A 14,507-nucleotide genomic window follows, 5' to 3' on the forward strand; every position below is an offset into this window, starting at 1 on the left:
GGCGGAACCGAGACGAGCAGCAGCCCCACAGAAGAGCTCTGTGCACCTTCCTGCATGGGTCGTTCTCGCTCAGCGGCCCCTGTTGTTTTGGAGCTGGGAGGTGGAAGGGTGCAATAAAGACAGTACTCGGCTGTTCGGGTCTTTTGTGTTAGCAGAGTTCAGCTCGGAGAGCACAGGTTAGAACCCTATTGTTAGTCCCTTTTAAACGTAGGGGAAATGCAGACCCATCAATATGCAGCTATTTGCCAGAGATCAAAGTGCCATATCTTATGAAATTGATGTCCCTTTACTTTTTCTTAACTGAGGGAAGAGAGGAGAATCTCTTTTTGCTCCCAATGCAGACACCGCCGGCCCAGTGCTACATGGCCCTCTGCTTTGGGTGCGGTCTGAAGAGGAGTTGGGCCTCAGTCCTCGCAGGTTTTTCCCCTTTCTCACGAATCTTTTGCAAACCCTTCGATGAGCCACAGAGCTTCCTTTTAGGTCCCTACAAACAGGAACGCACCCGACCACCCGCCAGTGAAGATGCTCTCCTGGCGCATGACTCGTGTTTCGGCGTTAACCGCGCTCTGCTGACAAGGCAGAGCACACATTTGGAAGGCTGCCCTCGGGGGTAACTCGAGCCGGTGGCTGGCAGAGGCGATGCGCAGCGTTGCCTGCTGTGCTGGCAGACGCGGATCAGGTTAACTAGCCTCATGCCAAGCCAACCGGCCAGAGGCGCATTCCGTGTCTGTGTCCTGGGGACGGGAACCCGGCGGCTCCCTCCGCATCCCTAACGATGCGCGAACTGCCCCGCTTTCCCTCCGTCATCAGATCTGTCAGCCCTCTACGGCCTAATCATGCTGTGGAGGCGAAAAGTGAGAGGTGTCAGAAAAATGAGGCTTCAGATCAGGTGGAGCCATCTGTAGAGCGTAAATAACATTTCCCCCAGCTCCGAAGCCGTGTGTACCCTCCACAGCCAGAGAGGTGAAAGCAGCGACACACAGGTTTGCGAAGCGGACAGATGGGATCTGACATGGAGGAGCGGCAGAGGCCCAGCTCCAGCGTCAGCAGTGTCTCTCTTTAAGGACAGCTAGCAAAATTCCAGAAGCTTTTAACCACCAACCTGTAGTCAAAACTGTTATTATAGTAAAAAAGGCGTTTCACGAATTGACAGTTTCTCACTCGACCCTTCGTCTTTTTCTCATCATCCCTGCGAGATGAATGACGCGTTTTCCTTTATCTCTGAGATGCTGCCAATTTTCCTGCCTGAACTATTTGCAAAATCCACACCGTGGATTTTTCCAAGTTGTCTGCACCAAAACTTTTGTGTAGATCAACTCCCCCTTGCACCAGCGCCAGGATGATGATATTGTTACTAAGTAAAAGACCAAATACATTAAATAGAAATCAGCCCACCCTTGCCAAAAGCAAACCAGTCGGGGAGAATTTCCTGAACAGCGCAAAGCCCTCACACCAAGAGTTGAAGCAGAAAGACGACGGTCCTTTGCAAAAAGGGTGACGCATTTCCTTTAGCTTCCTAGTGACCACGCCAAAGAGAGCATCTTCATCCCAAGGCTTACAATCGTCTGTGCAGATAGAGAGGTGCCATTTCTAGAAGTGTTCTGGATGGTTTGGGGTTTTTTGTCTTCGGTTCACAGCTGGCTGTTTCAGTAAATTCTGTTCACGAGCCTTTGCTCGCGTTCTCGTTCACTTTCTTCCCTTCCTTTCCCGGTTTTGTCATTTCCACCTTCTCCCCCGCTTTTCTCCTCATTTCCCCTCAATGAGTTCACCTATTTACTCCTTTTAATGGTCTATTCTTCTCATTTGGAGTCTTCTCTGCGGGAAGCTATTCCGCAGTGTTTGAGAGATTTGCATCTCTTTGTTTCCGGGCTTCTGTTTATGGAAAGGGGGACGGGGCCGGAGTGATGGAAGATATCATTATCTGCGAGGTCCTGCTTCTTCCCTGGAGGTGGAGAATCCACGTTTGCTGTGGAAATTTGGGCATTTTCTTGCTACTTACCTCTTGGATTTTTCGTAAACACGCTTGAAAAGGTGTTAGGTAGGGAGGTGGTCAAAAGGAAGTGGAACTCGGGGTAGGAACCCCACTTATATAATCTCTCTCGCTCTTTCTATTTTCAGCAGGTGATACCCACTCCTCACTGGTATCAGATATTCAGGGGTTTTGTTGGCGGTGTCACATTTATCTTTCCCTTAACTAATAGAGGAACACTATTAATAACCCTTGGCGTTTACCTTCCCCTGGCTGTGAAAACCCATTACATTCGCAAACTGATGGTCCGCTTGAAACTTGAATGTTAAGGGGAGAGGCAAGCAGTATAAGTGAGCTGTTAGGGGACAAATAAGCAAATAACAATGATAAAAATGCCATTGAGACCTATTTTCCATTGTGTAATCCACCTAGGGACACTTTTCCTGATAGATAATGTTTTTCTGGCAAGGGAACACATTTTGCGAAGGACCACGAATCATACATCTGATGAAAGTGGCGTCGGAGATATCACGATGCATCAGGAGGTTCAGTTTGAGACATGGGACTCCGCTCATGAGGTGAATTGGAAGATGTAGCCCCCTCATCAGCGTGAGGAAAAGCAAAGATAGGCTCTGAAGTTCACCCTCTTCTCTCTTTAGCCTTGCTACTTGAAATAAAATAGAACATCTCTAAACTGCCTCCTGCACCTGGAACTACAACATTCAGCTTTACTTCTTGGCCTTGAAGGAAGTCAGAAATATTTTTTTTCCTGCAGGAAACAGCAAACTCAATTGTGTAATTATGATTGCTCATACTTACAGAGGCATGCAAAATCTGCATTCAGGGCCCCATTGGGCAAGGTACTGTAGAAGTCTAAAAAATTTACAACCTGAGCTTTCTTAGGACAGACAGGGAATTGTAAACGAAGAGATCCTATATATGTATATACAGCCATTATACGTTGAGTGTAACCTTTTCAGCATATAAATTCTCTTTATGCTGAGTTGCTCATTCCAAGGAGAGACACCTTTGAAGACACTTCTATTTTTACTCTGTCAAGCAATAATAACAACAATAAAAATGCCATTGAAATGTATTTCCCATTCTGTGATCCATCTGGGGACATGTTTCCTGATATTTAATGTTTTTCTGGCAAGGGAAAACATTTTATAAAGGATTATGCACTGCATTTATCTGTAGTGCATTTATCTGTAATACATTTATGAGTAAAAAAAAAAAAGTTTTTTCTGTTTTAGCACTCAAACCCAACATTTCTTAGGTTAAAAAGCATCCAAGGTTTTGTGATACAATGTAAATTATCTTTTGGGAAAGGCGGGTGCTGCAAAAGTGAGATCTGAGTTTTCTAGCTTGATGAGCTGATCTTAGAAGTGAGGAAAAATAATTGAGGTGTGTATGGGTTATGGGTAGGAATATTCAAAAATATTTCTCTACTGCCAGTATAATTTATATGCTGAGTTCTGTGATAAATTAGAAGTACTCCAGCAACTTCAGATAATTTCTAAACAGGCAGCTTTATTGAATCAAACATGACAAAGGTTAATTCAATCATTTTTGTTCTCTCTCTCTCTCTTTTTTTTTTTTAATTACACTTCCTGTAGTGGTTTTTGAGTTTTCAGTGTGCTACAGTAGTATGGGAAGTAATACTACTTTTCAGTAGCGTCCTTAATTTCTCACAAACATAATGTCCGTACCCCAGCTCAGACAGGTGATAATTACAATGTGAGGTAGCTGGCTCTTGTGGGTCCAGATGTTTCAACCACATGATGTGTTGCCTTTGGAACAGGACAAGTCATCGTACAGTGTTTGCTAAATTCAGTCAGGTGGGGTTTGCATTAAGCTTTCACGTATTATAAACCCTTGGTGTAGTACCAAGGTTAGATTCTGGTTTAGACATACCAGTATCTCAGGGTTGTAAGCTGCATGCTTCATTTCCATTTGGTAGCTGGCAGAACAACTTTTCTCTTTCACATTCCTTTGGCAGCTTAGAGAGGGTAAGGATTGTAGGAGTGTCTTTTTGGCTAATGGAGTGTGACTTCCATTTCTGTCTACTCCACTGGAATGATTGCATTTGTCCACCAGTGAAAGGAGAGCAAGCCAATCACTGTGATTCCTCTGCGTAATTCAGCCATGGGAAAGCAATCCTGATTATTGGAAATCCTTTCTTATCCTTTTAGTTAGTTCCTGCTAAAGCTTATTTACAAAGAGGGAAGCAGATTTATGACCACATTCAGCATATAGAGAGGTCTTTCTTACATGTCCAGTATTTAATTAATTAAAAGGGGTTTTGTTGTTGGGATTTTTCTTTTTTTTTTGGTAAGAAGAATACAATCAAAATCTGACACATCTAGGTTATTCATACAAATCTTCCTGAAGCTGGAAGGTGTGGAGAGTTGTGGCAACAGGCTCACTCAGAGTTCACCTAAGTGAAACGGTAGAATTTAGGGAGGAAGTTTGTGTTACTGCACTTGTCAGTTTTGGTAATGTGGTTGCACATTTACTATCACCCCAATCAGGTTCATTCAGGAAAAAATTAGGAGTGGGTTTCCCCTTCGGAATACATATATGGTGCAGAGTTGGGGATACTCATCCATTATAATTTCCTTTTATCTTTCCCACCACACATAACTAACTGTAATTTGAATAATAAGGTGTTCCAGGTCCCTATCAGCCAATATAGCCAAAATTTTGGATGTTACTATCACAGCACTAGCATCTCACCTTGCACTGCTACTATCTCCTATGTCCACTACACGTTGTGACAAGCAACTTCAGTCTTCAAGGATACCAGCCAGTCATCTTCTGCTCCCCAGAACTCCTCCTTATTTGTTAAAGAAGTAGTAGAATCATAGAATCATTAAGGTTGGAAAAGACCTCCAAAATCATCAAGTCCAACCTTTGACCGAACACCACCAGCACTAAGTGCTACATCCAGTCATTTCCTGAACACTTCCTGAGATGATTACTCCCCCACTTTCCTGATCAGCCTGTTCCAATGGTTAACCACCCTTTCAGGGAAGAAATTCTTCCAGATGACCTGCCTGAACCTTTAGTCTGCCAAGGATGTTATGAAGATGAGTGCTTGTATGTGTTGCAGAGGAGAATGGGCAGATTCATGGAAGAGAGAGCCACTGAAAGTTATCAAACTCCTACAGGCCACATCTAGCTTGTGAAGTTCCTGAGCCAAAATGGTTGTGATTTGGGATAGGATTAGGGGAAGTTGTCATAATCTGATTGCCTTGTGATTACATTCCTCCAAACACTTTTGTCTATGTCCACTGTCACTGTTTACACTACTGAAAATGTCCTTTGTTTTGTATGTATTAATTATAATTTCCTTCTGCAATGGCCTGTTCTTGGGTTTGCCTGAGGGAAGTCTGTATTCCTAGGATGGAAATGTAGTGGTTCCATTTTTACTGATTTTTCCATTCCTCTGATAATTGCCTCAAAAACTGAAAATAGCAAATGGCTACAAGAGATACCCCAGAGGTAAGAAATAGGTCACTACTAGTCCATGCTACCAGTGGGCTTTGGGGACTCCCCAGCTTGTATTGCAAATGGTGTGGAAAAGAAAGTGAAATGTCTCGCCCAAAGGGGATAATACAAATGAAAAACAGAGATAGGTGTAAGCCCCTGGTGAGAGTTAGGCTCAAATTACCAAACAAGAAAAAAGCAAGTGCTGAAAGAGTAGGTCTGTGTATCATAACACCTCCTAGCAACTCTCAAATGGATATTTACAGCAGGAAAAAAAGCTGTTAGTCCCAGTGGGAAACCCTGACCCCAAGGTTAAGAGAATGGAAACAGTTGGTTTTCTTTACAACAGACACTTGTGGGTATCAGACATTTGTCATAATTGACACTCTGGTGGTGTTCACACTGGGATGGATAAGGCCCATGTAATTATTACCACAGGGGCTATATTCCAGAAAAACTAGCACAGCAGAAAGATGGTTTCATTACTTATTCCTATTTCTTCTAGGCTGCTGGTGGGAGAACAGTCAAAGTATTTAAATCAGGATAAACAGCTTTTGGGGAAATTGGACCTTAGTTTTAGCAGCTGGAATCCTGTGGTAACCCAAATTTTGATAGTTATTCTTTAATTAATCTGTTGGGGGTTTTTCTTTTTTTTTTTGTGCTCTTATAATTCATTTCAGAGCTGTTAGTGCCCAGTGAGATGGACTTAAAAGTCAGAGGTTTGTAAAGCAGTCATATCTTTCTGGGTTAACAGCAAGTGGGAAGAATTTTACATCTATGATGCTCAAATGGCAAGTTGGGGTTTTCCTGCCAACCTCCCAAGTGGAAATTGCTAGATATGGAAGTCTGTAACTATTAGCAGAACAAGAGCACTGTTGTGTCAGCTGTTTATTTATTGTCAACATTTCATTAGAAAATAGTTCTTACATTAACACAATTGGTAAATGAGATATCTTCTCAAGTTTAAGTGATGATTTGAATCCAGCTAAGGAGAATAACAGTAAATAAAAGTCATTATTCTGTAGTGTTGTTTCCATCATCCTAATGAAATGAGTTGATCAGCATCAGCCCAGTTGTTAATAAACAAATACAGACAAAATAAACTTATTTGGACTAGAAGAATAACTTCGTGTAGTCCATGGCCTGAATCAGACCCAAACACTGAATTCTCCTGTGCTTTTGCTTCTTTGTGTCTTTAGGTTGCCTAAATGGAAGACTACAGGAAGGAAATGTCTGCTCTTGCTACCTCTTCTAAACTTCTTAAGAGAATGGACAGACATTCAAGTGTGAGCTTGTCCATCTGCATTCACCAGGTAAATGTCAAACTGAAAATCTGGGTTTATCTCTTGTAACATCCTTATTCTCTGTGTTCAGGAAAAAAAATTATTAAAGAAAGACTCACAGGCATGTTCCTAAGGGAAGTATATTTTCCCTGCCATTTCCACTGTATCTCAACTGCTTCTAACAATTTCCTTTTAGGCATTCCTTCTGATAATCATCTTATCACCCTGTTCACAGTCTTATGTATGGAGATTTCTTTATTTTCCTATGAAAGTGAGTAAGTTTATTCCTACAATTAAAAAAATTATTTGCAAAAAGGAAATACATTTGTTGGACTAACCATTTTTATAGAAACTTAAATTATTTTTTCAAAATATTTGAATATATTTATTGATTTAATTAAAAATTATATATTGTATTTATTTTATATATTTAATTTTATATATTTTTAATAGATTTGTATATTTTTAACATATTTTTTATATTTTGCACCTCTGAATGGATCCTTATTATGGGCATACTTTTTTTGCTTGGATGTTTGCATTGTTTCTCCTTCCCCAAAGGGTTCACAGTGGCAGTCTCTTGCAGGAATCACCTTATTGCAGGTCCTTTTTGCATTTCTCCTTTCAAAACTTTGTATATATTCCTTGTGTAGGTAAAAAAAAGTGTTGTAATCTAGAAATGGAGCATCAATGCACTTGGTACAGATGCATCAGCCCTTTAGGCTCGTGCTTTGGTATGCTGATGGTTGTTTGTAAGAGCCAGTAGCATCCCAAACCCTTTGAGTTTGGATCTCACTGGGACACAGAAGCTGCTGTCTTGAAGAAGAATGAGATATTTCAGAAAATTGATCATTAATAACTTGCTTGTGGATGATGCAGAGACTCGCAAGACACAGGTGACGTGCTGGTTGGCAGCATTTTGCCTCTGAAATTTATAATCTCTGTTATTTTTCTGCACTTCTGTTGATAATTCTACTCTGTTATTTGTGAAAGATAAAGCAAGTATTGGGGCATACTAAAAACCTTGTTGATCTCTGAGGTAGTGTAGCTCCATGTCTTCTGTTACTATCACCTGGCTGCCTAGGGACTTATTTTTCCAACACTTTCTCCTGTTAAAGGGTAGACAACTGAAATGCCAACAAACCAACTGTTTGCATGAGACCACACAGTATAGTGGCACAAGAAATTACATGTCACATCCTGTCCTGAGGTGGTATCTTCCAAAATGGACCATCCTTTTCTTTTTTGTTGCTCTAGATCTTGATGGTGGGAAGTATAGCTTGTGACAGCAGTTTTACTTGGGTGGAGCAAAGTGATCATTCCTTTCACACCGAGGGTTTGTTTGTTACTTGACCTCTTCTTTACTACCACATTCACCCTGTTGTCTCTTTTCAGTTGGGCTTCTTTTACCCTTTCTTAATAGAGCTAGATTTGTTCTGATTATTAATATTATTCAGAAGCCTGTATTCATACTCATATTGTAAAAATGCTTAAAACTGTGTTCACAAGAGACAGGGGAAGGACTGTGGCTCTTCCTTCTCCCAGGAGAGGGAAAGTTTGCTAATGCCCTGTGAGGGAATGACAGATGATTTCTCTTTCAGGTTATACATGCTCCAAATCCTCGCCACCATTTTTCTCCAGCAATGAGGAGACAGATGCTACTGTAACAGCATAGAACTTGTGCAAATCCCTTACAAAGACCTTTATTTCTGCTATGAATAAAAACAAGTGACTTGCTTCACCTTTCATCCTATTTTGAGATGAGCTTACGTTTCTGAAGGATGTATTTGATTCCCTTTCATGGTTTTGGCTAGTTTTCTGTTGGTTTTTTTTTTTCCCTTTACTTTTAGTGTGATATGGGAGGATGAGGTGCGAGAAAGTGTCTATTTCTCTGAGCTGTTATGTTGGTATTTGTTAACCTGACATTTTGTGTGATGTGCCCAGTTCCCTTTCTAGCAGTTTCTAGTAGCCATGGGAATACAGACAGCAGAAATCACACTTTACACACACAATTTCTCTCCTGAAAAAAAACCCCAAACTGGTGGAAAGGATAATCAAATGATTTCGTAAACAAACCTTTGATTTGGCTTCAGAGTAAATGCTATGGAGTCTGGGGAGCAGAAGTTTATTTTTATTTCACCAGTTTAGTGTAACCTGGTTTGCAAGGATTGCTTTTACATCCGGAGAGCTGCAGTCTTGACTCAGTTGTCTTTTGAGGGTCTGAACCATCTTCCATGGCTGCCATTGAGACTCTTGTGGTTTTTAATGGAGATTTCACCAGGCTGCTCTTCTAGAGCTTTTCTCAGGAACTGCAATGTGATGGGGATCAGTTGGTACCACTGAATAATTACTTTCTAGAGAGAAGGCCAATTGGTTAGGAGTTTCATTGACACCATAAATCTATGTGGGTACTGATCTCTTGTTAGATATCAGTGACTGCTGAAAACTACTGATGTTTTAGATTGTAATCTAAAGGCAGAAAAAAACAGCTAAAAGATTTTTATCTTATGCTGTTTTTTCTTAAGCACCCATATTTTATGCGTGTGCTTTTTTATTTATAACAAAGAGTACATACTGAACTGTCCTATTTATGTTTTGTTTTGTGCTATTATTTTGAGGGTTTTTTGTGGTTGTGCTGTTTGCTTTGGTTTTGTTTTTGTGTGTGTGTATGTAGGATAAGTAATTGTCCATCTTCTGACATAGAACCACGGAAGTCCACAGTTCTGGAATGAGGAATTATCATATATTGTTACCAAAACTAACCAGGTATTGACATACAAATTTTTCAAACACTGTCTATTTTATTACTCACTGAGACTGGGAGGAATATCTGTTGTGGTAAGTACTTATGAATATGTGAGAGAAGCAAACAAGGGAATGATTGATTGTGTGAGGACGAAGACTGGGGAACAGATACATACATGCTGAGAGAGAGAGATGCAGATAAATACCTTTTCACCATGGGTGTCAGCTGGAACAGGTGCCTCAAGCATGCATGCAGCCTTAACCTGCGTGTGTGTGTATACATTCCTCCTCCCTACACAATCTACGCTTGTAGAGGAAAGTATGAACCTATGTGAAAAATAACAATTGTGTGCAAGTGCACACCTGATGTAGAGTTAAATGAAAATTGTTTCAACAGCTGAGTTCTTGCTCTTATAAGATCAGGGAAATTGTGGTCATCTTGAAAAATGTGGGGAAGCTTTCAGAAACCTGTAGAAAAAAACATAGTTCTCCTACGTTTTGCTAAGTGGAACATTTGGAACTTTCTGCTCCCCTACCAGAAGTGCATCTGATACATTGTACAGGGATTTCAAAGTTTAATTTAGCTTAACTCTTGGCTGCAAACAACTGCTGATAAATTTAGTTGGGGGATTAGGGAAGGCTAATAGCTCCTTAAAAGGAGCCTGAAGACGAGACAGCAAAACAAAAACATCTGCTGGAGTCTCCCTTAAAATCGTAGCTCACCATACAGTCATATTTTAGAGAAATAAATAGGTTGGATTTGGGTGAGAAGTGATTTCTGTAGATATAGACACTTGGAGAAAGAAAGCTAGATGTGTTTTTAAGGGAGTTGTTCCCTTTGCAAAGTGAAGGAGGAGGTATCTTGACTGGAATCAGTAGCATATAGCAAACACCCTTCTCCTGTGGTTCTAGACAGTTTGCTAGCCCTTTAAAAATAGCTATTGTTAACTCCTTTTCCCTGTTATATATATATATATATTTTAATAGACTGTCATATTTGTATAGTCTTTGGACTTCTTTGGCAGCATTACTTCAAGTGTACATTCTTAAGCATGGCCATCACATCTTCTTAAATTTCCCTGTGGTTAGTAAAGTAGTGTTAAGCAGTACTTCATATGCCCAGTCAAAATGGAGACTCAAACCAAATCAATACAAGAAAACTCAGTCCGGTGTTTATTTTGAGAAGAGACTTATTGGACATTACTAGAAGTTTCTCTTCCTAGATGCTTCTTTCTCTCTTGTTTTATACTACATCAAATTTTCTAGATCCAGCTATAACTGGGGCCTTTTATAAGTATTGTACTTAGATGTCTCATAGCAAGAAACAGTTCTTATGCCAAATGCACTGTGATCTTGCACAGTCTTCTTTATCCTTAACTTTTAGACTATGAATAGTCCCTCTGAAGCTACATTTGGAGCCTAAATGAGAATGAAGTAACTATTTAATACCTTTTTTCCTGCCTTCTTCACATAGCCTTCTGCTATCCTACAGTTACATCTTTAGTTTTTCTATTGCCCAAGGGCCCCAAAGAGAACTTGGGTGAGAAAAGGTTAAAAAGAAAAAAGTATTTGAATAATTATTATTAAAACTAAGAGGGAGTAATCATTTGATAAAATTTCAATCTGCTTCAAAAGAAATGTCCTTTCACAGAGTGTTTAATTATCTTGGGGGTTTAGCAGCTAGATGGTTATTATTTCAGCAAAGAGTTTATTGAGATTTGCAGAAGGATTATATATGTAAAAGCAGAGTGTCTGTTGTTAGCCTGGCTAAATCTGATAGACTTTGAAAGCATAAGACAGTCATCTATAAGAATGTGAACTATATTGCCAAGTCAAGCAAGTATGTGTTGTTTTCAATTTTTTTTTTTTGCGTTTCAACTATCAGAAAGAAAATACTCAGATTAGAAATACAGGTCTGCTCTGATGAATCAGAATGTGGATTCAAGAGTGAGAGAAACTGACAATTTTTCTAGTATAACAATTTCTGTTATGTTCATAAACTCTTTGTATATTTACATGATGATGTAGATGGTCTGGGAAGCCCCATGTCTTGCATTTAAAATATGTGAACAGTAACTTTTCTGTAGCTGAGAGCAAAATGTCACTGACTTTTCAAGTTGTATCTCTGAAATACCAGTTGGAGTTATGTAGTTATGTGGTGAAAGTGTTATTTTCTGTGGTTCTTGTTCTCTGAATCTAGTCTATTTATAAAACTCTGCAGCCTTTCTGACTGTTCACTAGTTAACAGCCTAAAGAGCCCAATTTCAAGTTGTGTAGATGTTTCTTCATCCTTTTTTTCATGGTGTCAGGCATATAGCCAGGCATGCTGAATGTCTGTAACTGTTTTATTTCGTATTCTAAGACTCTTGATGTCTAAAGGCCACAGCACTAGCAAGAATAAAGAGACTGAGGATAATGGGAGATGAACTACTAAGGCAAAAGAAAACCTGAATAAATGTATTAATTGCTAATCAAATTACTGCATGTCTAGTGCTTGTATGGTGTATAATTTTAGTGTCTCTATTCATTTTCATGGCAGACATACTTCCCTCCTCCCCCCCTTTTGAGCACTGAATACTTGATGTGTCAGGCAACATTTGAGGAAGGCTGCTCAAAGGTACTTTACGCACCAAGACCTCTTGACTATTTTACAAGTATCATTAATGCAGACCAGGTTTTCCCTGGGATTACCAGGTCAGTTTATAGGTCTCTTGGTCATTCCAAAGCTTCCCCACACACTTGATATACTTGATGACAAGAGAGCTGACAAAGCATGAGCAGGCCCGAAGCCAAATAATTAGCTGCTATTTAGGGGAGGTGCCTTGAGAAATTACTTTCCAACTCAGAAGTTCAAGACTAGAAGAAAAAAGGTTGGGATCAAAAAAGGCAGTAAAAGGTTATGTGAAGAGGAAAGTAGATTAAATAGGAAGATGGGCTTGGGGGAGGGATGAGTGCCACAAGGGGAAAATGGTGAGGTGGGAAAAGATGATGATAAAAGAGAAAAGAATTTGCAGATGAATGAGGTAGGAAGTATAAGCAATGGAGATAAGTTGATTGCTCCTTTCTGTCAATCCAATCTGAGAATATTACTCAATGCCTTTTACTATGACGTTATTAAAGGTAATGATTTTAGAAGTGTTGATTTTAGGAGAACTTGGGTTTCATCTCATTCATTTTTTTTTTTAATACAAGAAATTTAATTTTATAGCACCATACCATAGACTGTCTGAAGTGTTCACAGTTGCCAAATGCCTGTGAAATTTTAATTTAGGTCAAGCAGGTCATCTTGGATATGTTGACCAGTAATTCTGATAGAGACTTTTGTTGTCTGAAGATAGCATCTGGTATCTGAACATCGAATAAATAAGGTTAGAAGGGGCTACCACTTGTCATATATGCAACGAACAGCTCAAAGCTGACCTAATATAAAGGATAGGCTATGCTTGTCTAGCCAAAGTTTGCACATTTCCCATGATGGAGATCCCATACTCCTTCTAGGCCCTTGTTCCAGTGTCATGTTGAATATTTTTTCTTATGTCCACTGAGATTTTTTCACTTGTGCAACTCTGTGTCTTGTCCTTTCATTGTCCAGGAGTCTAGCTGTGTCTGCTCTTTAATCCCACTTTATTTAGTTGGAGTAACAATTATATCTCCCTCCTAGTCTTTTCCTTCTTAAGCTAAATGGAGTAATTTACTTCAGCCTTTCCTTGTATGTTGTGTGCTCCAGCCTGATTTGTCCTTGGCTGAGCTCTATCAGGCTGCCAATATTTGTCTTGTTTTTCAGGGTCCAAAACTAGTGATAGTATTCCAGATACAGCCTGATAAGCATTTACTAGACAAGAAAAATTATTGCTCTTGACCTACTGGCTACTGTTTCGTTAATGCAAAAAAACTCCAACAAACTGAAGTGGAAGTATAGAGAGAGAAATAAAGACTACAAGCAGTGAAGATCTATGAAAAAAGAGGAAAAAGCAAGGATTTGAGCAAAGCTTGGTCAGCAAAATTGCAAGTGTTGCAGATCTGAGACTGTAGTTGTGCTAGGCAGCCATGCTGTCAGACAGTGGAAAACAGGCTCTGATTTATTACCTTTTATGATGCAGAGGTCTTGGCAAGGAATATTACAACCTCAGGCATCTAGAGACTTTCAGGTACCAACAGAGTATATTCCAGGTCATTCCCCAGAGGGTAAGGTCAAGATTCTTATTCATCAGTTTTCCCTTCCTATCTCCTAATGTAAATCATATTGGCGTATCTAAGAGATATAATTTATAGCCAGCCTGCTGGGTGGTCAGCTTCACATCTCATAAATTAAATGGCCAGACACATGTGGGTCAAGTTTGGAAATGCACTGCATTTCTTTAGGGGAAGGATGGATTCTTTCCAATTCTTCCTTACATTTGATTATTTCCACACATTCCTACTTTTACTTTTTATGTTCCTCTTTTTGTCAGCTATGCATTATCCCTTTTTTTTTGTCTCATTCTCTTCTCTTTCTTCAGTGGAGCGTATTAGTGGTTGTAGTAGATCAGTATATAAAATTATCTGACTTTTATGTGTAATCTTTTGTTTATCTGACTTTCCAGATATAGAATAAAGGACTATGTTCCCCTTTCCAGCCTTCCCTCCCTTGTTCTCTCTGCAGAGGCACATATTTCACAATGAAATGAACTGCAAAGAAAGTTCAAAGAAAGTTCTCTGGATGTCAAAGATCATGATGCTCTCTTGCAGGCGAACAGCAGAAGGAGATGTCCCAGCTCTTCTCAAATTCTAAAGAAAGATTTAAATAAGTCTCAGACGGGTCTGTGGATTATCACAGCACTCACTGTACAGCAAGGCCTGAGATCCTTTTTCTTTTTTTTTCAGACCAGGTTTGTGCTTGATACTGCTGATCAAAATAATTATCACAGAAAAAGCATTAGGGAGGATGATGCTGTACCATCCAAAGAAATCTTTAGGCAGTGCAGGTTATTTCGTTCTGCCATAAAGTGTTAACAGTAGAAGTTATTGATATAATTGTT

The 14,507-nt window shown here is 39.7% G+C and overlaps 2 protein-coding genes across 2 annotated transcripts in view; one reads left to right on the plus strand and one right to left on the minus strand.

Annotated features, from left to right (window-relative positions):
* The window catches only part of PVALB (parvalbumin), a 13,208-nt gene extending 11,132 nt beyond the window's left edge, over positions 1-2,076 (minus strand). Inside the window, exon 1 of the mRNA XM_008636411.2 lies at positions 2,000-2,076. The gene's annotated coding sequence lies outside the window, so the exon portion shown is untranslated. The remainder of the gene's footprint in view (positions 1-1,999) is intronic.
* Positions 1-14,507, plus strand: part of NCF4 (neutrophil cytosolic factor 4) — a 40,009-nt gene that overhangs the window by 6,734 nt on the left and 18,768 nt on the right. The window contains exons 2-3 of the mRNA XM_008636415.2: positions 6,661-6,774; positions 6,941-7,015. The gene's annotated coding sequence lies outside the window, so the exon portion shown is untranslated. The remainder of the gene's footprint in view (positions 1-6,660; positions 6,775-6,940; positions 7,016-14,507) is intronic.

This window comes from Corvus brachyrhynchos, unplaced genomic scaffold (genome assembly GCF_000691975.1).
Source record: "Corvus brachyrhynchos isolate BGI_N302 unplaced genomic scaffold, ASM69197v1 scaffold56, whole genome shotgun sequence".
In the NCBI taxonomy this organism is placed as follows: domain Eukaryota; kingdom Metazoa; phylum Chordata; class Aves; order Passeriformes; family Corvidae; genus Corvus; species Corvus brachyrhynchos.